This window comes from Puma concolor, chromosome B2 (assembly GCF_028749965.1).
Source record: "Puma concolor isolate L17-30 chromosome B2, mPumCon1.1.hap2, whole genome shotgun sequence".
NCBI lineage: Eukaryota > Metazoa > Chordata > Mammalia > Carnivora > Felidae > Puma > Puma concolor.
The window spans coordinates 69,319,365-69,342,400 of NC_141671.1; the positions used below are offsets into that span (position 1 = coordinate 69,319,365).

The 23,036-nt window shown below is 37.5% G+C and overlaps 1 pseudogene; it reads left to right on the forward strand.

The window, feature by feature from the left end:
• Nucleotides 1-407: 407 nt before the first annotated feature.
• On the forward strand, nucleotides 408-5,085 carry LOC112862737 (high mobility group protein B1 pseudogene; annotated as a pseudogene).
• Nucleotides 5,086-23,036: the final 17,951 nt, after the last annotated feature.

The window sequence follows — 23,036 nt, forward strand, 5'->3', positions numbered from 1 at the left end:
AGGAAACACGTGTAACAAAGTGGGGGAAATGAGGTGGAGAATGAGAAAAGTGAATAAAATGATTAGGTTACTATTTGGGGAAATGGGCTCAATCCCACAAAGATAGGTATATGTGGAATATGTATCAGATGGTCAAGTAAGTTCCTATCAGGCCCAACCCTTTCACAAATAACAACAACAAACCCCAGACCGAAAAAAAAAAAAAAAAAAAAGAAAGCAAAGTCACTGGAAAGTGAACCAAAAAAGTGAACAAGTGGATTTTAGAAGAATCAAAACTTGGAAGAAGGATCAAAAGAGATGAGTTTCCCATCATTACAGATTTTATCCTGAGAGCAGGGTAACATTAGCACTAAAAAGTGTGTCTAAAATCTAATACAAAACAGTCTTTCTGGCCTGAAAATCAGAGGATGGAATTTAGAGCAGCCACAGATCCTGGTAAGTTGGGAAAAATAAGTCAACCAGAAAGGAAGAGCCCTGAGTTCCATTTATAAACTCTGCCCAAGTCTCTGAACCACACATGAATGGGGCAGAATCCAATACCTCAGCTAAGGACAAAAGGAATGAACAAAAACTTGAGCTGCTGCCCAAGAAAAAAGTGTTTACAGTTTAAATTTGGCCAGTTAATTTTCCACTTAAAAATATGATTAACAGGGGCGCCTGGGTGGCACAGTCGGTTAAGCGTCCGACTTCAGCCAGGTCACGATCTCGCGGTCCGTGAGTTCGAGCCCCGCGTCGGGCTCTGGGCTGATGGCTCAGAGCCTGGAGCCTGTTTCCGATTCTGTGTCTCCCTCTCTCTCTGCCCCTCCCCCGTTCATGCTCTGTCTCTCTCTATCCCAAAAATAAATAAACGTTGAAAAAAAAAAATTTAAAAATATGATTAACAATCTTTGGAGAAATATAGAATATTCACTACATAACATTCTACAATGTCCAAGATATAATCCAAAATTGCTCAATTTATAAAAAATCAGAGAAGTGTGGCCCATTTTCAACAGACAAGATTATTAACCAAGACCAATCCCAAAATGATCTAGATGTTCAAATTAGCAGACATGAATTTTAAAGCAGATTTTGTAGTTCTGCTCATTGAAATAAAAGAAAATATTCCTGTATTAATAAAAACAAAGAATCGCATCATAAAAAATAGAAACTATTTTTAAAAGGAACCAGAAGAAAAATCATGAACTGATAAAAATGAACTTTTGAAAATAAAATCTCAATGAGCAGGCTTAATATCACATTGGATATGATAGAAGAAAGAATAAGTGAACTTGAAGATAGGTCAATAGAAATTATCCAATCTGAAGGACAAAAATTTTTTTGTTTTGTTTTATATTATCAAATCTCAAAACACTTTAAGACAATAACAGAAGTCTAACATACATGAATCAGAATCCCCAAAGGAAAGCACAGAAAGAGAAGGGGAGAAAAAATATTTGAAATATAATAGCCAAAATCTTCCAAATTTAGTAAAGGGCAAAAATTTACAGATTCAAGATGCTCAACAGGAGAAATGCAAAGAAAACCACACCCGGACACATCATAGGCAAGCTGCTAAAAAGCAATGATAAAAAGAAAATTTTTAAAGCAGTCAGAAAAACAATGATACATTGCCAATAGGGGCATAACTATTTGACTATGAACTGACTTCTCATCAGAAACTTATAGAGATCAGAAGACAGTAAAACAATGTTTAAAGTGCTGAAAGAAAAAAAAACTATCAATTCATAAGTCTATATCTTTCTTGATATACTTGAAAATGTCTTTCAAGTATAAAGTTAAAATAAAGATATTTTCATGTAACAGAAAACTGAAAGAACTGTACTACAAGAAATGCAAAAAAAAAAAAAGTAAAACTAAATTTCTGTGGGCTAAAAGAAAGTGAAACCAGTGGAAACTCAAATCTTCAAGAAGAAATAAGGAGCTTCAGAAATGATTACTATAGATAAATATGAGACTATTTTTCTTCTTTTAAAACATAGGACTATTGGGACACCTGGGTGGCTCAGTCAGCTAAGCATCTGACTCTTGATTTCAGCTCAGGTCAAGTTCTCACGGTCATGAAATGGAGCCCCACATCGGGCTCTGTGCTGACAATGCACAGCCTGCTTGGATTCTGTCTCTCCCTCTCTGTGTGCCCCTCCCCTCATGCTTTCTCTCTCTCTCAAAATAAATAAACATACATTGGGGCGCCTGGGTGGCTCAGTCGGTTAAGCATCCGACTTCGGCTTAGGTCATGATCTCGCGGTCTGTGAGTTCAAGCCCCGCGTCGGGCTCTGTGCTGACAGCTCCGAGCCTGGAGCCTGTTTCAGATTCTGTGTCTCCCTCTCTCTCTGACCCTCCCCCATTCATGCTCTGTCTCTCTCTGTCTCAGAAATAAATAAACGTTAAAAAAAATTAAAAAAAAGAAAAGAATCTGGTGGTGAGTGAGTCCAGAACCTTTAAAAAATAAATAAATAAATAAATAAATAAAAATAAATAAATAAAAAAAATAAATAAACATACATTAAAAAAATGACTCTCTTAAGCAAATATAATATTGTCTTGTGCAATTTATAATATATATAGATGTAAATCTTACAACATCTATAGCATAAAAGATGGAAAAGGATCTATAAAGTTGCATGGGTACTACATTTTTTTTTAAGTTTTAATTTATTTTCTTTGACAGAGAGAGACAGCAAGTGTGGTAGGGGCAGAAAGAGCAAGAAAGAGAGAATCCCAAGCAGGCTCCATGCTGGAGCCCAATGTGGGGCTTGATCTCACAAACCATAAGATCATGACCTGAGCCAAAACCAAGAGTAGAATATTCAATCAACTGAGCCATCCAGGCACCCCGGTTTTGACATTTTTATGTCAAGCAGATACCTATATATCATGACCTATTTATATAATATATATATATATACACACACATATATACATATATAATATACATATATATATACATATATAATGCAAAGAGGTCTAGCCAAAAAGTTGTTAAGAAAATAAATTTTTTATACATTTTTTTAGTGTTTATTTAAATTTTTTTATGTTTATTTTTGAGAGAGAGAGAGTGTGTGTGAGCAGGGGGAGGGCAGAGAGAGAGGTAAACACAAAATCTGAAGTGGGATCCAGTCTCTGAGCTGTCAGCATAGAGCCTGTCATGGGGCCCGAACTCACGAACAATGAGATCATGACCTGAGCTGAAGTCTGATGCTAAACCGACTGAGCCACCCAGGCATCCCTTTAATGTTTATTTATTTTTCAGAAAGACAGAGAGAATGAGAGACAGAATGCAAGTGGGGAGGGGCAGAAAGAAAAGCAGACACAGAATCTGAAGCAGGCTCCAGGCTCCAAGCTGTCAGCACAGAGCATGATGCAGTGCTTGAACTCACAAGCTGTGAGATCATGACCTGAACTGAAGTTGGATGCTTAACCACCTGAACCACCCAGGAGCACTAAAATAAAAATTTTTTTAATATTCAAATAATCAAAAAAAGGCAGACAAGGAAGAACAGAGGAATAATAGAGAACACAAACAGAAAATAATAAAATAGCATCCCTAAGTCCAACCACATCAATAATTACATTAACTGTTAATGAACTAAATACTCCAATTAAAAGGCACAGATTGCTAAAATGAATAAAAAAGTAAGACCCAACAATCTTCTGTCTACAGGAGATACACATTAAATATAAAGGCACAGGTTGAAAGGAAATGGAAGGAAAAGATATGCTATACAAATAATAATCATGAGAAGACTAGAGTGGCTATATTAATATTGGACAAAATAGACTTCAAAAAGCATCCCACCAGAGAACAAGGAAGGTAGAGTCACCTCTGCTTTCACTGGAACAAGCACTTTTGGTACAGAGGAAAGCGCTCAGAAAGAAAAACAGTGACAGACATAGTGTCAAAAACTGTGTGCTGCTCTAGGTGAATTTAGTTGAGCCAAGGGGATGTGAAGAAGCTATCAGTAGCATCTACTACAAAGTGAATGAATAAATCAATTAATAAATAGTGGTCTCATAGCCATTGCAGTATACAATGAGTTGTATAGAGACAGTGCTGTGGCAAATGAGAGCCAGACAGGCACCTGGTGACTCTGTGCCTCACTGAGGAAAATAAACATGGACAGAGGAGATCCTTAGAAGCCAAGATGCAACTGTCATCATGTGCATTTTTTTATATGAAATTTATTTTCAAATTGGTTTCCATACAACACCCAGTGCTCATCCCAACAGGTGCCCTCCTCAATGCCCATCATGTGCATTATTTATGCAAACTCTGGGGGGAGCACAAGAAGAAGAACCCAGATGCTTCAGTCAGCTTCTCAGAGTTTCTAAGAAGTGCTCAGAGAGGTGGAAGACTATGTCTGCTAAACAGAAAGAAAAGTTAAAGACATGAAAAAGGCAGACAAGGCCCATTACAAAAGAGAAATGAAAACTTATTATCCGCCCCCCTTACAGAGGAAACAAAAAAGAATTTCAAGGATCCCAAGGCACCCAAGAGGTCTCCTCTGGCCTGTTTCTTGTTTTGTTCTGAGAATCACCCCAAAATCAAAGGAGAACATCCTGGCCTGTCCATTGGTGACATTGTTGACATTGCAAAGAGACTGGGAGAGATGTGGAATAATAACACTGCAACAGATGACGAGCAGCCTTACGAAAAGAAGGCTGCTAAGCTGAAGAAAACTATGGAAAAGATATTGCTGCATACTGAGCTAAAGGAAAACCTGATGCAGCAGCAAAAATGGAAGTCATCAAGGCCAAAAAAAGTGAGAAGAAGAAAGAAAAGGAGAAAGACAAGGAAGATGAAGGAGATGAGGAGAAAGAAGATGAAGAAAATGCAGATGAAGAAGATGATGATGATGAATAAGTTGGTTCTAGTGCAGTTTTTTTTTTCTTGTCTACAAAACATTTAACCCCCTTGTACACAACTAATACCTTTTAAAGAAAAAAAATTGAAATGTAAGGCTGTGTAAGATTTGTTTTTAAACTGTACAGTGTCCTTTTTTGTATAGTTAACACACTACCAAGTGTGTCTTTAGGTAGCCCTGTTCTGGATGTATTTCCAGTAACCACTAACTTTGTCTGGTACAGTACAGGGGTTAAAATCAGTATGGAAATTTATGGGCCGCCTGGGTGGCTCAGTTGATTAAGCGTCCGACTTCAGCTCAGGTCACGATCTCACGGTCCGTGAGTTCGAGCCCCGCGTGGGGCTCTGGGCTGATGGCTCAGAGCCTGGAGCCTGCTTCCGATTCTGTGTCTCCCTCTCTCTCTGCCCCTCCCCCGTTCATGCTCTGTCTCTGTCTCAAAAATAAATAAACGTTTAAAAAAAATTTTTTTTTTTAAAAATCGGTATGGAAATTTAAAGCAGGTTCTTACTGGTACATAGTAGAAACTACTTATGTAGGGGGATGGTAGTTTTTTGATCTTCAGTTGTCTCTGATGCAGCTTATGTGAAATAATTGTTGTTCTATTAACTGAATACCACTTTGTAATTACAAAAAAAAAATGTTGCAGCTATTTTGTTGACATTCTGAATGTTTCTAAATAAATACAAATTTTTATTAAGAGAAAAATGATGGTCTCAGCAAAATAAGATAAACAGAAAACTTTTCTGCTACAAACATTTAGAAATAGTAGACAAATGTAATAAACATTTTTTAATGCACAGTCAAGTTCCACAAAAAAGGACCAGAAACAAAAAATCCAAGTGGCAATCAAATGACCTGATGCTACAGCGACAGGGAAGGGAAGGAAATTTGCAGGTGGACAAGAATAGATTTTACAACTCAGCAGGGTCTTGACTTAATTGATTGACAGAAAAAGTCCAGGTCCCATAGTTACAAGATGGTCTCCTTTCTACTAACAGACATTCTTGACCTCTCATTCATTCTTTAAAGCCCTACCCAATTGGGAAAAGATTCTGTGTCTGTCATGTTTCTTTCTATTATAAGCAATGAAAACTGAGTTGCGAATGGGGAAAAGTGAGCGAGGAGGAAGAGGGAATTCCTGACTATGTAAATGAGACTTAAGGCCTTCTTTCTGGATTCCACACTCAAATGATGTCAATATGACCTGTTCTTGATCCATCTCTCAACTTTTCTTTCCTGTATGTTGCTTTCTACATGGAGATTTATTCCACCTCATAGCAAGATGGCAATCAGCATCTCTAAGCTTACTGTTCTACTGCTTCTTGTCCAACAAATAAGAAAGCTTCTTTTTCACTGTAGACAAACAAAACTTCTGACTCTGTTTAGTGTAAATGGGTGACATGCCCATTCCTAAACCAATCACCTCAGAGATGTAATATTTGGGGGAAGGGAGAATGCAATATTTTGATTTTCCAGTTAAATCATATTCCCACTCCTAGAACACAGGATGGAATCACCCACTTAAGCTATTGTAGGAGATACTTTGGTACCCCCTTGTCCCTCTTCTTATTTCATTTTCAGCTGTGATAGAAACTTCTGTGCATGCTGAATCCACCCCTCCTCAACCACCAGCCCCATGTTTCTCTACTTTTCTGCCCATTGCTTTCTAAAGTTTGAAAAGTTTGCTCAATCCACACACAGGCACAGGCCAAAAGGGCAGAGGAATTAATGTCCCTGGTAGCAACATTCAATCAATCAGAGATGAGGATAGAAAATAATTACAGATATTACAAACCTCCAGTTCCCCAACTTTCTATGCACTTGGGACAGGTCAAGCCTTACCATCTACTCTAAAGAAATTCCTAAGAGTCTTTTACACTTTCTGGCCAGAGTGCCAAAAGGTGACAAAACTTGGATACTGATTCAGCTCCTTTTTTCCCCTCTCTTCCTTTTTTTTTTCAAAAGTAATACAAGTTCTAGAGCGTCTGGGTGGCTCAGTCAATTGGGCATCCGACTTCGGCCCAGGTCATGATCCCCTGCTTGCACTCTGTCTCACTTTCTGTCTCTCAAAAATAAATAAGCATTAAAAATTTTTGTAATAAAAAAATTTTAAAAAGTAATACAAGTTCAAATTCACCAACTCTTTATTCTTCTGAGAATTACTTCCACAAACAATACTCTGCCACCCTTTAGCTACTTGTACATCATGTACCGCCTCCCAAAGTTTCTGTCCTCCTCTCTGTCAGAATTAGTTTTCAGTACAAAGGCTCTGTTCAGGTTACCTTGATTTTATTACCTTTTGATTAATATCCCCAACCAAAAGCTCCAAAGCAGTACAGTATAACATTATCTTCCATTCCCCTCTCCAACCTTAGACTTTATGTTGTATAGGATCCAGAGAATGACCATGAGCACAAACAGTACAGGAATTTGTATTGTTTTCTTAACCAGTAGCCAACTTTAATCTATTCAAGAATCTCTTTCACCTACCCCAAAACATTCTATACTTCCTCTGTTTAGTTAAAATCCCTCTGTAAGAAAAATGAACTATTGGGACCTCATGAAGATAAAAAGCTTCTGCACTGCAAAGGAAACAACAAAACTAAAAGGCAACCGACAGAATGGGCAAAGATATTTGCAAATGACATATCGGACAAAGGGCTAGTATCCAAAATCTATAAAGAACTCACCAAACTCCACACCCGAAAAACAAATAATCCAGTGAAGAAATGGGCAGAAGACATAAATAGACACTTCTCTAAAGAAGACATCCAGATGGCCAACAGGCACATGAAAAGATGCTCAACGTCGCTCCTCATCAGGGAAATACAAATCAAAACCACACTCAGATATGACCTCACACCAGTCAGAGTGGCTAAAATGAACAAATCAGGAGACTATAGATGCTGGAGAGGATGTGGAGAAACGGGAACCCTCTTGCACTGTTGGTGGGAATGCAAACTGGTGCAGCCACTCTGGAAAAGTGTGAAGGTTCCTCAAAAAATTAAAAATAGATCTACCCTATGACCCAGCAATAGCACTGCTAGGAATTTACCCAAGGGATACAGGAGTGCTGATGCATAGGGGCACTTGTACCCCAATGTTTATAGCAGCACTTTCAACAATAGCCAAATTTCAACAAGAGCCTAAATGTCCATCAACTGATGAAAGGATAAAGAAAATGTGGTTTATATATACAATGGAATACTACTTGGCAATGAGAAAGAATGAAATATGGCCTTTTGTAGCAACGTGGATGGAACTGGAGAGTGTGATTCTAAGTGAAATAAGTCATACAGAGAAAGACAGATACCATACGTTTTCACTCTTATGTGGATCCTGAGAAACTTAACAGAAGACCATGGGGGAGGGGAAGGAAAATAAAATAGAGGGAGGGAGCCAAAGCATAAGAGACTCTTAAAAACTGAGAATAAACTGAGGGTTGGTGGGGGGGTGGGAGGGAGGGGAAAGTGGGTGATGGGCATTGAGGAAGGCACCTGTTGGGATGAGCACTGGGTGTTGTATGGAAACCAATTTGACAATAAATTTCATATTAAAATTTTTTTTAAATAAATAAAATGAAAAATTATCTTTTTTCATGAAAAAATAAAATTAAAATAAAATAAAATAAAATAAAATAAAATAAAATAAAATAAAATAAAATAAAATAAAATAAAATAAAATAAAATAAAATAAAATCCCTCTGTAAGGAAACATTCCTGCTTCAAACGTGTTAATCTCCCTCTTTAACCAGAAAAATGTAAACAATCTCTTACGAAACATTTTCTTGCATCTTACATTTTCTGGATCATAGCCTAATCCATCAAATGTATGGGTATGTAAGCTTGTTAAGAACGACATATCTGTGCTGCCAGCTTTGGGACTAGATCAACTCAAGGTCCCAAAGAAGTTCCCACTGAGTATATTCCATCTGCTAACTTAAACACGCAAACTGCACCAAACTGCACGTCACTCCAATACCATGCTAATACCAGCATAGTTTTATCTCATGTCTCAAAAGTTGACTTGTGCCCAGGTTTTTGTGTGTACTATCACAGGCACAGATGGCACTTTCCTCCTCCGACACTGCTAGATAATTCCTACTAAAGTCATTCCTTAGAACAAACTTCTTACCAGCATACAGCACAATTCCCGAACAATTACTTAAGACAAAAGAAACACTTTCTGGGTAAAGAGGATTGGGAGATATAGGCTTCCAGTTATGGAATGAATAAGTCATGGGAATAAAAGGTACAGCATAAGAAATACAGTCAATAATATTGTGATAGCATTATATGATAACAGATGGTAGCTACACTTGCAGAAAGCATAGCATGATGTATAAACTTGTCAAATCACTATGCTGTACACCTGAAACTACTGTAACATGCATCAACTATGCTCAATAAAAAGAAAGAAAAAAAAAGATTTTCTAATTCATTGTCCCAGCACATTGTGACAAAGGTAAAATCATGACTCTTGTGCAAATATGTACAATAAATATGTATCAAATATTTCACTTAACATACTAATTAATGAGAGAATGATTAAGATGTTACAACCAGTTCAAAGGAGAAGCCAAAGAGCAGGCATCCATATAAGCAATCAAGAATGCTGAAATGGGGGCGCCTGGCTGACTCAGTTGGTGGAGCATGCGACTCTTGATCTCAGGGCTGTGGCTTCGAGCCCTACGCTGAATGTAGAGATTACTTAAAAATAAAGTCTTTTTTTAAAAAATGCTAAAATGAATTCACTAATAGATGCAAAATTGACCTCTACTAGAAAAAAAAAAAATTTTAAGTTTATTTTAATCACCCAGTACTCATCACAAGTGCATTCCTTAATTCCTATCACCTATTTGACTTACCCCTCACCCACCTTCCCTCTGATAATCATTAGCTCGTTCTCTTTAGTTAAGAGTCTGTTTCTTGGTTTTTCTCTCTCTCTCTGTCTCTTTTTCCCCTTTGCTCATTTGTTTTCTTTCTGAAATTCCACACCAGTGAAATCATATGATACTTGTCTTTAACTGACTTATGTCAGCGTTATACTCTCTAGCTCCATCCATGTTGTTGAAAATGGCAAGATTTCATTCTTTTTTATGGCTGAGTAATATCCCACTGTGTGTATAAACCACATCTTCTTTATGCATTCATCAATTAACGGACACAGGGCCTGCTTCCATGTCTTGGCTATTGTAAATAATGCTGCTATAATGCTGCATCATAGGGATGCATGTATACCTTTAAATTAGTGTTACCCGTCTTCTTTGGGTAAATACCCACTAGTGCGATTGCTGGATCATAGGGTAGTTCTATTTTTAACTTTTTGAGAAAACTCCATATAGTTTTCCAGAGTGCTTGCACCAGTGGGCATTCCCACCAACAGAGCAAGAGGGTTTTTTTTGTTTTGTTATGTTTTTCTTCCACATCCTCACCAACATCTGTTGTTTCTTGTGTTTTTTATTTTAACCATTCTGACAGGGGTGAGGTGATAGCTCATTGTTGTTTTGATTTGCATTTCCCTGATGATAAGTGATGTTGAGCATCTTTTCATGTGTCAGCCATCTGTCATTTTTTTTATTTTATTTTTTATTTTTTTAAATTTACATCCAAATTGGTTAGCATATAGTGAAACAATGATTTCAGGAGTAGATTCCTTGATGTCCCTTACCCATTTAGCCCATCCCCCCTCCTGCAACCCCTCCAACAACCCTCAGTTTGTTCTCCATATTTATGAGTCTCTTCTGTTTTGTCCCGCTCCCAGTTTTTACATTATTTTTGTTTCCCTTCCCTTATGTTCATCTGTTTTGTCTCTTAAAGTCCTCATATGAGTGAAGTCATATGATTTGTGTCTTTCTCTGACTAATTTCACTTAGCATAATACCCTCCAGTTCCATCCACATAGTTGCAAATGGCAAGATTTCATTCTTTTTGATTGCCAAGTAATACTCCATTGTATGTATGTGTGTGTGTGTATATATATATATATATACCACATCTACATTTGGGCTCTTTCCATATTTTGGCTATTGTTGATAGTGCTGCTATAAACATGGGGGTGCATGTGTCCCTTCAAAACAGCACACCTGTATCCCGTGGGTAAATGCCTAGTAGTGCAATTGCTGGGTTGTAGGGTAGTTCTATTTTTAGTTTTTTGAGGAACCTCCATCCTGTTTTCCAGAGTGGCTGCACCAGCTTGCATTCCCACATCCATATGTCTTCTTTGGAGAAACATCTGTTCATGTCTTCTTCCCATTTTTTAATTGGATTTTTTGGATTTGGGGTATTGGGTTTTATAAGTTCTTTATACATTTTGGATACTAAACCCTTTATCAGATATGTCATTTAAAAATATCTTCTCCCATTCCACAGGTTGCTTTTTGGTTTTGCTGATCATTTCCTTCACTGTGCAGAAGCTTTTTATTTTGATGTAGTCCCAATAGTTTATTTTTGCTTTTGCTTCCCTTGTGTCAGGTGACTTATCTAGGAAAAAGTTGCTATGGCTAATGTCAGAGAAATTACTGCCTGTGCTCTTTTCTAGGATTTTCATGATTTCAGGTCTCACAACTAGGTCTTTAATCCATTTTGAATTTATTTTTGTGTATGGTGTAATAAAGTGGTCCAGGTTCATTCTTTTACATGTTGCAGTTTTCCCAACACCATTAGTTGAAGAGACTGTCTTTTTCCCATTGGATATTCTTTCCTGCTTTATCAAAGATTAATTGGCCATATAATTGTGAGTTTATTTCTGGGTTCTATACTCTGTTCTGTTGATGTATATGTCTATTTTCATACCAATACCATACTGTTTTGATTACTACAGCTTTGTAATATAACTTGAAGTCCAAAATTGTGATGCCTCCAGCTTTTTCTTTTTCAAAATTGCTTTGGCTATTCAGGATCTTTTGTGGTTCCATACAAATTTTAAGATTGTGTGTTCTGGTTGTGTGAAAAATGCTAGTGGTATGTTGGAAGGGATTGCATTAAATCTGTAGATGGCTTTGTGTAGTATAGACTTTTTAACAATATTTTTCTTCAAATCCATGAGCATGGGACATCTTGCTATGTCTTTGTATCATCTTCAGTTTCTTTCACCAGTGTTGTATAGTTTTCAGAATACAGGTCTTTCAACTCTTTAGTTAGGTTTATTCCTAAGTATCTTATTATTTTTGGTGCAATTGTAAATGGGATTATTTTCTTAATTTCTCTTTCTGATGCTTCATTATTGGTGTATAGAAATGCAACAGATTTTTTAACATTGATTTTGTATCCTGCGACTTTACTGAATTCATTTATCAATTCTAGCAGTTTTTGGGTAGAGTCTTTTGGGTTTGCTAGATATAGTACCATGACATCTGCAAAAAGTGAAAGTTTTACTTATTCCTTACCAATTTGGTTGCGTTTTGTTTCTTTTTGTTGTCTGATTGCTGTGGCTAGGACTTCCAGTACTATGTTGAATAAAAGTGCTGAGAATGGACATCCTTGTCTTGTTCCTGACCTTAGGGGAAAGGGTCACGGTTTTTCCTATTGAGGATGATGTTAGCTATAGGTTTATCCTATATGGCCTTTGTTACATGGAGGGTTTTTATCAAGAATGGATGTTGTACTTTGTCAAATGCTTTTCTGAGTCTATTGAAATGATCATATGGTTCTTATCCTTTCTCTTATTTATGTGACATCTTGTTTGATTGACTTGAAACTATTGAACCACCTTTGCAACCCAGGAATAAATCCTACTTAATTGTGGTGAATAATTATTTTATTAATTTTATTAAATTTTTAAATAGTTTTTTATTATTGGATTCAGTTTGCTAATATTTTGTGGAGGATTTTTGTTATTTACATTCATCACAGATAATGGACTGTAGTTCCGTTTTTTTGTGGTGTCTTTATCTGGTTTTGGTATTGGGGTGATACTGGCCTCATAGAATGAATTTGGAAGTTTTCCTTCCCTTTCTACTATTTGGGATAGTATGAGGAGAATAGATATTAACTCTTCTTTAAATGTTTTGTAGAATTCATCTGTGAAGCCATCTGGTCCTGGGCTTTTGTTTGTTGGGAGTTTTTTGATTACTGATTCAATTTCTTTGCTGGTAATCAGTTTGTTCAAATTTTCTATTTCTTGCTGTCTCAGTTTTGGTAAGTTATACATTTCTAGGATTTTATCCATTTCTTCTAGTTGTCCAATTTGTTGGCATATAGTTTTTTTGTAATATTCTCTTATAATTGTTTAGATTTCTGTTATGTTTGTTGTTACTTCTCCCCTCTTATTTGTGATTTAAAAAATACATTTGAATTACTGTTTTCTACAATTGCAGAGTTGTGAAATCGCTCATTTAAAGAAAATAAAAGGTGGGGGTGCCTGGGTGGCTCAGTTGGTTAAGTATCCAACTCTTGATTTCAGCTCAGATCATGACCTCATGGTTTGTGGGTTCAAGCTATGCATGGGGCTCTGCACTGACAGCATGGAGCCTGCTTGGGATTCTCTCTCCCTCTCTCTCTGTCTCTCTCTCTCTCTCTGCCCCTCCCCTGTGCTCACCCTCTCCCTCTCTCTCAAAATAGATAAATAAACACTATTAAAAAAAGAAAAGGTGAAAAACCCTGTAGAAAAAGATAACTTGGGAAGGTACACTAGACAACACCCAGTATTTATTGAAAATAAACCCAGTAATCTCTTTTTTTTTTTTGCCCAATTCAAAGATTTTCTCTAACGATCTCCCTTACCCCCTTTATAATCATAATAATCTCAAAATTTATTTTTGTACACATAAAAAAGAGCTAGTCTCAGTAGTTTTGGCTTAATTATTTATAAAGATGCAACAAGTATTAATTAACCATACAGGCCTCCTTGAGATTGCTTCACAAATCTGTAGTCATATGGTATTGAACAGTACTAAGACCACCACATTAACTTCTGCCTGGAAGTTTTCATAAGGAATCTTGAACTGAACTTCTAAAAGCCTCTCTTTTGCTATCCTGAAACTATGAAACAAAGCCCAGGAAATTTTTTTTTTTACCACATTACACCTGCAATATCTATGAGTTCGGTGAATCTCTTTCTTGAGGTCCCAAATATTATCTTAGGTTCCTGGCCTAAGTAACCTTCCTTATCAACTATGACTTAGGATACTATAAACTAGGCACAAAGCTAAGTTTCCTTGGAGGGTTTTGTAGGCATTTCTTCCATAAATAAAGTTAACTTATTTTCCTTAAAGTGGCTTATCATACTTGATTAAGTAAGCATTATTCTCAAAAATGACATTCTAGCTAGGGCCTTTGTTGCATAATTTGTCTAATTATATTCTGGTAAAGAAGAGGATGGGGGTGACTGGCTGGCTTATTTGGTAGAACATGTGGCTATTGAGCTCAGGGTCATGAGGGTCAAGCCCCAAGTTGGGCATGGAGCCCACCTAAAAAAAAGAAAAAGAAGAGGATAGTCTTCTTCTTTTTTTTTTTTTCTAAGTATGGTCGTTTATTTATTTATTTATTTTTAAGTAATCTCTGTGCCCAATATGGGGCTCGAACTCATGACCCCAAGATCAAAAGTCACGTATTCTACCAACTGAGCCAGCCATGCACTCCAAGAGAATAGATTCTTATCAAATACATGCAAACAATATTTTTCCATGAAAAGGAGATTCAGTAAAGTTTTTATTGCATTTTTGAACCTTATTATATTTTTTGGTGGGGGGAGGATATAAGTCATATATATGCTATTTCAAAATATGCGATTCAGCAGCTCTGGATATTCACAAAGTTGTGCAACCATCACCACCATCTAATTCCATAATACTTTCATCACTCCAAAAAGAAACACCTTATTTATTAGTACTTGCTCTCCTTTTCCCTCACCTCCAGCCCCTGGCAACAACTAATCTGCTTCTGTTTCTAAATATTGCCTATTTTGTACATTTTATATAAATTGAATCATATAATATGTAGCTTGCTCTGTCTGACTTTACCATAATATTTACCATAACATTTTCAAAGTTCATCTTGTTGTAGCATGAATCCATATTTCCTTTTCATGTAGCTGAATATACCATTGCATAGATATACTACATTTTGCTTATCCATTCATCAATTAATGGGCATTTAGGCTGTTTCTACTTTTTCACTATTATGAATAACACTGTTATGAATGCCTGTACCCAAGTGTTTGTATGTACAGTTGTCTTCATTTCTCTTGGGTATATACCTGGGGGTAGAATTTCTAGGTCATTTGATACCTCTATGTTTAGCTTTTCAAGGAATTTCCAAACTGTTTTCCAATGATGCACCATTTCACATTCCCACCAGCAGAGCATGATGGTTCCAATTCCTCTATATCATCACCAACACTTGTCATTATCTACCTTTTTTATTATATCCAGTGAGTGTGAAGTGGTACCTTATAGTAAATCTGATTTGCATTTCCCCAATATTGATGTTGATCATATTGAACATCTTTAATAGCCATTTATATATCAAATTTGGAGAAATATCTGTCTATTCAGATCTTTTGTCTATTTTTAATTGGGTTGTCTTTTTATTGTTGAGTTGTAAGAAAATTTTTATACTCTGGATAATTAGACCTTTATCAGATGTATGATTTACAAATATTTTCTCCCTTTCTTTGGATTGTCTTTTTACTTTTTTGGGTCCTTGAAATCACAATCAGTTTTAATTTTGATAAACTCCAACTTAGGTATTTTTTCTTTTATTGCTTGTGTTTTTGATGTCATATCTAAGAAACCATTGCCTAATCCAAAGTCATAAAGATTTATACCTATGTTTCCTTCTACTAGTCTTATAGTTTTAGTTCTCAGTAAGTTTTTAATTCAAATAGGGTGTCCATAAGAATCAGATATCATTTTTAAATATTTCATTTCATTTAATGTACAACAGCACAATCTAATAAATTATGAATTAGAGATAGGGCTAGCCATATCTCTAAGAAGAGAGATAAAGAGTTCCCTCCTATGTCCAGTAAGTAGAACATGAAAACAATGATACTCTATTATTTCATTTAAAAATAAAATTTCTCGTTTGAGGGGAGGAAGATGGCAGGGTAGGAGGACTCTGGGCTCACCGCGTCCTGCTGACCACTTAGGTTCCACCCACACCTGCCTAAATAACCCAGAAAACCACCAGAAGACTAGCAGAACGGATTCTCTGGAGCCAAGTGCAGATGAGAGGCCCACGGAAGAAGGTAGGAAGGGAGGAGAGGTGGTGCACACTACATGGACTGGCAGGAGGGAGCCAGGGCAGAGGGGTAGCCCGCCAGCCAAGCAGAGACCCAGAGTGTGGCTGGCAAAAGTGGAGGGGTCGGACAGAGTGTGTTCGGACAGCAAGCGGGACTTAACATCTGGAAGGTTATAAGTTAACAGCTCTGCTCCGAGAGCGGGAGGGCTGGAGGACAACGGGAGGGAGAGTTGTTGAGCCCCGGATGACAGAGCTCAGCTTGGCGGGGAACAAAGGTGCTTGCCAGTGCCATCTCCTTTGCCCATCCCCCAGCCAAAATCCCAAAGGGAACCAGTTCCTGCCAGGGAACTTGCTTGCACCTTGCAAACACCCAACGCCGTGCTTCTGCGGATCCATCCCTCTGGCAGGTCTGACTCACTCCCGGTGCCGCAGGGGCCCTCCCGAAGCAGATCACCAAAGGAAAAGCGAGCTGAGCCTGCCCCTCCCGCCCCTGTGCACCTTGCCCATCCACCCTAGCTAATACACCAGATCCTCAGCACCACAAGCCTGGCAGTGTGCAAGTAGCCCAGATGGGCCATGCCACCCCACAGTGAATCCCGCCCCTAGGAGAGGGGAAGAGAAGGCACACACCAGTCTGACTGTGGCCCCTGCGGTGGGCTGGGGGCAGACATCAGGTCTGACTGCTGCCCCGCCCACCAATGCAAGTTATTCAAGAAGGCAGAGGGGAAGTGCCCTGCAGTTCTATCCAAAATGACGAAACAGGAGAATTCCCCTCAAAAGAATCTCCAGGAAATAACAACAGCTAACGAACTGATCAAAAGGATTTAGACAATATAACGGAAAGTGAATTTAGAATAATAGTCATAAAATTAATTGCTAGGCTTGAAAACAGTATAGAGGACAGCAGAGCATCTATTGCTACACAGATCAAGGGACTAAGGAACAGTCAGGAGGAGCTAAAAAATGCTATAAATGAACTGCAAAATAAAATGGAGATAACCAAGGCTCGGATTGAGAGGCAGAGGAGAGAATAGGTGAACTAGAAGATAAAATTATGGAAAAAGAGGAAGCTGAGAAAAAAAGAGAGAAAAAAATCCAGGAGTATGAGGGGAAAATTAGAGAACTAAGTGACGCGCTAAAGAGAAATAATCTATGCATAATTGGTATTCCAGAGGAGGAAGAGTGTGCTGAAGGTGTAGTTGAAGAAATAATAGCTGAGAACTTCCCTGATCTGGGGAAGGAAAAAGGCATTGAAATCCAAGAGGCACAGAGAACTCCCTTCAGACATAACTTGAATCGATCGTTTGCATGACATATCATAGTGAAACTGGCAAAATACAAGGATAAAGAGAAAATTCTGAAAGCAGCTAGGGATAAACATGTTCTAACGTATAAGGGGAGACCTATAAGACTTGTGACCGATCTCTCTACTGAAACTTGGCAGGCCAGAAAGGAATAGCAGGAAATCTTCAATGTGGTGAACAGAAAAAATATGCAGCTGAGAATCCTTTATCCAGCAAGTCTGTTCATTTAGAATAGAAGGAGAGATAAAGGTCTTCGCAAACAAACAAAAACTGAAGGAATTCGTCACCACTAAACCAGCCCTACAAGAGATCCTAAGGGGGATCCTGTGAGACAAAGTACCAGAGACATCACTACAAACACGAAACCTACAGACATCACAATGACTCTAAACCCATATCTTTCTATAATAACACTGAACGTAAATGGATTAAATGTGCCAACCAAAAGACATAGGGTATCAGAATGGATAAAAAAACAAGACCCATCTATTTGTTGTCTACAAAAGACTCATTTTAGACCTGAGGACACCTTCAGATTGAAAGTGAGGGAATGGAGAACTATTTATCATGCTACTGGAAGTCAAAAGAAAGCTGGAGTAGCCATACTTATATCATAAAAACTAGACTTTAAATTAAAGGCTGTAACAAGAGATGAAGAAGGGCATTATATAATAATTACAGGATCTATCCATCAAGAAGAACTAACAATTATAAATGTCTATGCACCAAATACAGGAGCAATTATATATATAATATATATATAAAACAATTACAAACATAAGCAACCTTATTGATAAGAATGTGGTAATTGCAGGGGACTTTAACACTCCACTTACAGAAATGGATAGATCATCTAAACACACGGTCAATAAAGAAACAAGGGCCCTGAATGAGACATTGGATCAGACGGACTTGACAGATATATTTAGAACTCTGCATCCCAAAGCAACAGAATATACTTTCTTCTCGAGTGTACATGGAACATTCTCCAAGATAGATCACATACTGGGTCACAAAACAGCCCTTCATAAGTATACAAGAATTGAGATCATACCATGCATACTTTCAGACCACAATGCTATGAAGCTTGAAATCAACCACAGAAAAAAGTCTGGAAAACCTCCAAAAGCATGAAGGTTAAAGAACACCCTACTAACGAATGAGTGGGTCAACCAGGCAATTCGAGAAGAAATTAAAAAATATATGGAAACAAACGAAAATGAAAATACAACAATCCAAACGCTTTGGGATGCAGCGAAGGCAGTCCTGAGAGGAAAATACATTGCAATCCAGGCCTATCTCAAGAAACAAGAAAAATCCCAAATACAAAATCTAACAGCACACCTAAAGGAAATAGAAGCAGAACAGCAAAGACACACTAAACCCAGCAGAAGAAGAGAAATAAAAAAGATCAGAGCAGAAATAAACAATATAGAATCTATAAAAACTGTAGAGCATATCAATGAAACCAAGAGTTGTTTTTTTGAAAAAATAAACAAAATTGATAAACCTCTAGCCAGGCTTCTCAAAAAGAAAAGGGAGATGACCCAAATAGATAAAATCATGAATGAAAATGGAATTATTACAACCACTTCCTCAGAGATACAAGCAATTATCAGGGAATACTATGAAAAATTATATGCCAACAAACTGGACAACCTGGAAGAAGTGGACAAATTCCTAAACACCCACACACTTCCAAAACTCAATCAGGAGGAAATAGAAAGCTTGAACAGACCCATAACCAGTGAAGAAATTGAATCAGTTATCAAAAATCTCCCAACGAATAAGACTCCAGGACCAAATGGCTTCCCAGGGGAGTTCTACCAGACATTTAAAGCAGAGATAATACCTATCCTTCTCAAGCTATTCCAAAAAATAGAAAGGGAAGGAAAACTTCCAGACTCATTCTATGAAGTCAGTATTACTGGCTTCCTAAACCAGGAAGAGACCCAGTAAAAAAAGAGAACTACAGGTCAATATCCCTGATGAATATGTATGCAAAAATTCTCAATAAGATACTAGCAAATCGAAGTCATCAGCATAGAAAAAGAATTATTCACCATGATCAAGTGGGATTCATTCCTGGGATGCAGGGCTGGTTCAACATTCACAAATCAATCAATGTGATACATCACATTAATAAAAGAAAAGATAAGAACCATATGATCCTGTCAATCAATGCAGAAAAGGCATTTGACAAAATTCAGCAAACTTTCTTAATAAAAACCCTTGAGAAAGTCGGGATAGAAGGAACATACTTGAACATCATAAAAGCCATTTATGAAAAGCCCACAGCTAACATCATCCTCAGTGAGGAAAAACTGAGAGCTTTTTCCCTGAGATCAGGAACATGACAGGGATGTCCATTCTCACCGCTGTTGTTTAACATAGCTTTGGAAGTTCTAGCATCAGCAATCAGACAACAAAAGGAAATCAAAGGCATCAAAATTGGCAAAGATGACGTTAAGCTTTCACTTTTTGCAGATGGTATGATATTATACATGGAAAATCTGATAGACTCCACCAAAAGTCTGCTAGAACTGATACATGAATTCAGCAAAGTTGCAGGATACAAAATCAATGTACAGAAATCAGTTGCATTCTTATACACTAATAATGAAGCAACAGAAAGACAAATAAAGAAACTGATCCCATTCACAATTGCACCAAGAAGCATAAAATACCTAGGGATAAATCTAACCAAAGATGTAAAGATCTGTATGCTGAAAACTATAGAAAGCTTATGAAGGAAATTGAAGAAGATATAAAGAAATGGAAAGACATTCCCTGCTCATGGATTGGAAGAATAAATATTGTTAAAATGTCAATACTACCCAAAGCTATCTACACATTCAATGCAATCCCAATCAAAATTGCACCAGCATTCTTCTCAAAACTAGAACAAGCAATCCTAAAATTCATATGGAACCACAAAAGGCCCCGAATAGCCAAAGTAATTTTGAAGAAGAAGACCAAAGCAGGAGGCATCACAATCCCAGACTTTAGCCTCTACTACAAAGCTCTAATCATCAAGACAGCATGGTATTGGCACAAAAAGAGACACATAGACCAATGGAATAGAATAGAAACCCCAGAACTAGACCCACAAACGTATGGCCAACTCATCTTTGACAAAGCAGGAAAGAACATCCAATGGAAAAAAGACAGTCTCTTTAACAAATGGTGCTGGGAGAACTGGACAGCAACATGCAGAAGGTTGAAACTAGACCACTTTCTCACACCATTCACAAAAATAAACTCAAAATGGATAAAGGACCTGAATGTGAGACAGGAAACCATTGAACCCTAAAGGAGAAAGCAGGAAAAGACCTCTTTGACCTCAGTCGTAGCAATGTCTTACTTGACACATCCCCAAAGGCAAGGGAATTAAAAGCAAAAATGAACCACTGGGACCTCATCAAGATAAAAATCTTCTGCACACCAAAGGAAACAACCAACAAAACTAAAAGGCAACCGACAGAATGGGAGAAGATATTTGCAAATGACATATCAGACAATGGGCTAGTATCCAAAATCTATAAATAACTCACCAAACTCCACACCAGAAAAACAAATAATCCAGTGAAGAAATGGCCAGAACATGAATAGACACTTCTCTAAAGAAGACATCCAGATGGCCAACAGGCACACGAAAAGATGCTCAACATCGCTCATAATCAGGGAAATACAAATCAAAACCACACTGAAATACCACCTCACACCAGTCACAGTGGCTAAAATGAACAAATCAGGAGACTATAGATGCTGGAGAGGATGTGGAGAAACGGGAACCTTCTTGCACTGTTGGTGGGAATGCAAACTGGTGCAGCCACTCTGGAAAACAGGGTGGAGGTTCCTCAAAAAATTAAAAATAGACCTACCCTATGACCCAGCAATAGCACTGCTAGGAATTTACCCAAGGGATACAGGAGTACTGATGCATAGGGGCACTTGTACCCCAATGTTTATAGCAGCACTCTCAATAATAGCCAGATTATCGAAAGAGCCTAAATGTCCATCAACTGATGAATGGATAAAGAAATTGTGGTTTATATACACAATGGAGTACTACGTGGCAATGAGAAAGAATGAAATATGGCCCTTTGTAGCAACGTGGATGGAACTGGAGAGTGTGATGCTAAGTGAAATAAGCCATACACAGAAAGACAGATACCATATGGTTTCACTCTTATGTGGATCCTGAGAAACTTAACAGAAACCCATGGGGGAGGGGAAGGAAAAAAAAAAAAAAAGAGGTTAGAGTGGGAGAGAGTCAAAGCATAAGAGACTCTTAAAAACTGAGAACAAATTGAGGGTTGATGGGGGGTGGGGGGGCAGGGAAAGTGGGTGATGGGTATTGAGGAGGGAACCTTTTGGGATGAGCACTGGGTGTTGTATGGAAACCAATTTGACAATAAATTTCAAAAAAAATAACAAAAAAAATTTTAAAAATAAAAATAAATAAATAATAAAAATAACATTTCTCAGGGCACCTCAGGGCATCTGACTTTGGCTCGGGTCATGATCTCGTGGTTCATCACCTGTGCTGACAGCTCAGGGCCTGGAGCCTCTTCAGATTCTGTGTCTTCCTCTCTCTCTTACCCTCCTTCCCTCACACGCAGTCCTCCTCTACCCCCACAACCTCTCTTAAAAAATAAATAAACATTTTTTAAAAATAATAATAAAATATAAATTTCTCATCAGTTCATTCAACCTATGTTATTCTTCTGCTGAATCTTGAAGGTTAAAACATTTTATGGACAGCAAGGGCATTGAGAAAGTATGTAACCCATGAGGTATGCTTATCTAGCAATGCAGTTTACCTGGCTTTGTAATTGGTCATCGCAGATCACCAAAACTGTTAAGGATTATTTTTTCAAAGGTAAACTCATGACTATTATACAAATAAAAATTAACACATATATCAAAGATTTAACTCAATGATTTATGAGGGAGCCATAAAGATGTTACAAATGGTTCAAAGAAGAATCTAAAGAACAGACGTATATGTAGACCATCAAAAATGTTTAAATAATTTGTTAGTACATATAAAAATGGGCCTCTTGGGGCACCTGGGTGGCTTGGTCGGTTAAGCATCCAACTTTGGTTCAGGTCATGATCTCACAGTTTGAGAGTTCAAACCCCACATCAGCACAGAGCCTGCTTGGGATTCTCTCTCTCCCTCTGTCTCTACCTCTCCCCTGCTAGTATTTGCTCTCTCTCTCCCTCTCTCAAAATAAATAAATATCAACATTAAAAAAAAAGTTTGCTCATGTAAAAAAAACCCTCCATTTTCATTAAAATTTCACAGCAAAACCCTTAAAACTAATAGTTAAATTTTAAGAATATCTTGATATCAAAAATAATAAATTTTATGTTATGTCTATGTTACCACAATTTTAGAAAAAGAAAAAAAATACCTGGAGTATTCTGAGCACCAAGATGATTCTTTTCCCTGTAATAAGTCTGGACTGAGATTCTCTATAACAGGCAATTTTTTCCCTATGTTTGTCAAATCCAGGATGTGTGAGGAACACTGGCATAGAAAGAAGCCGAGGGTGGGCTGGGAAGAGAAGTACATTATAACACATCAATAAATCTCTGTTGAATGAATTAGTCAATTACTTCTGGTCATCATTTAGTACTGTCTTCATATTTTAAATGCTTGACTCTTTCATCCA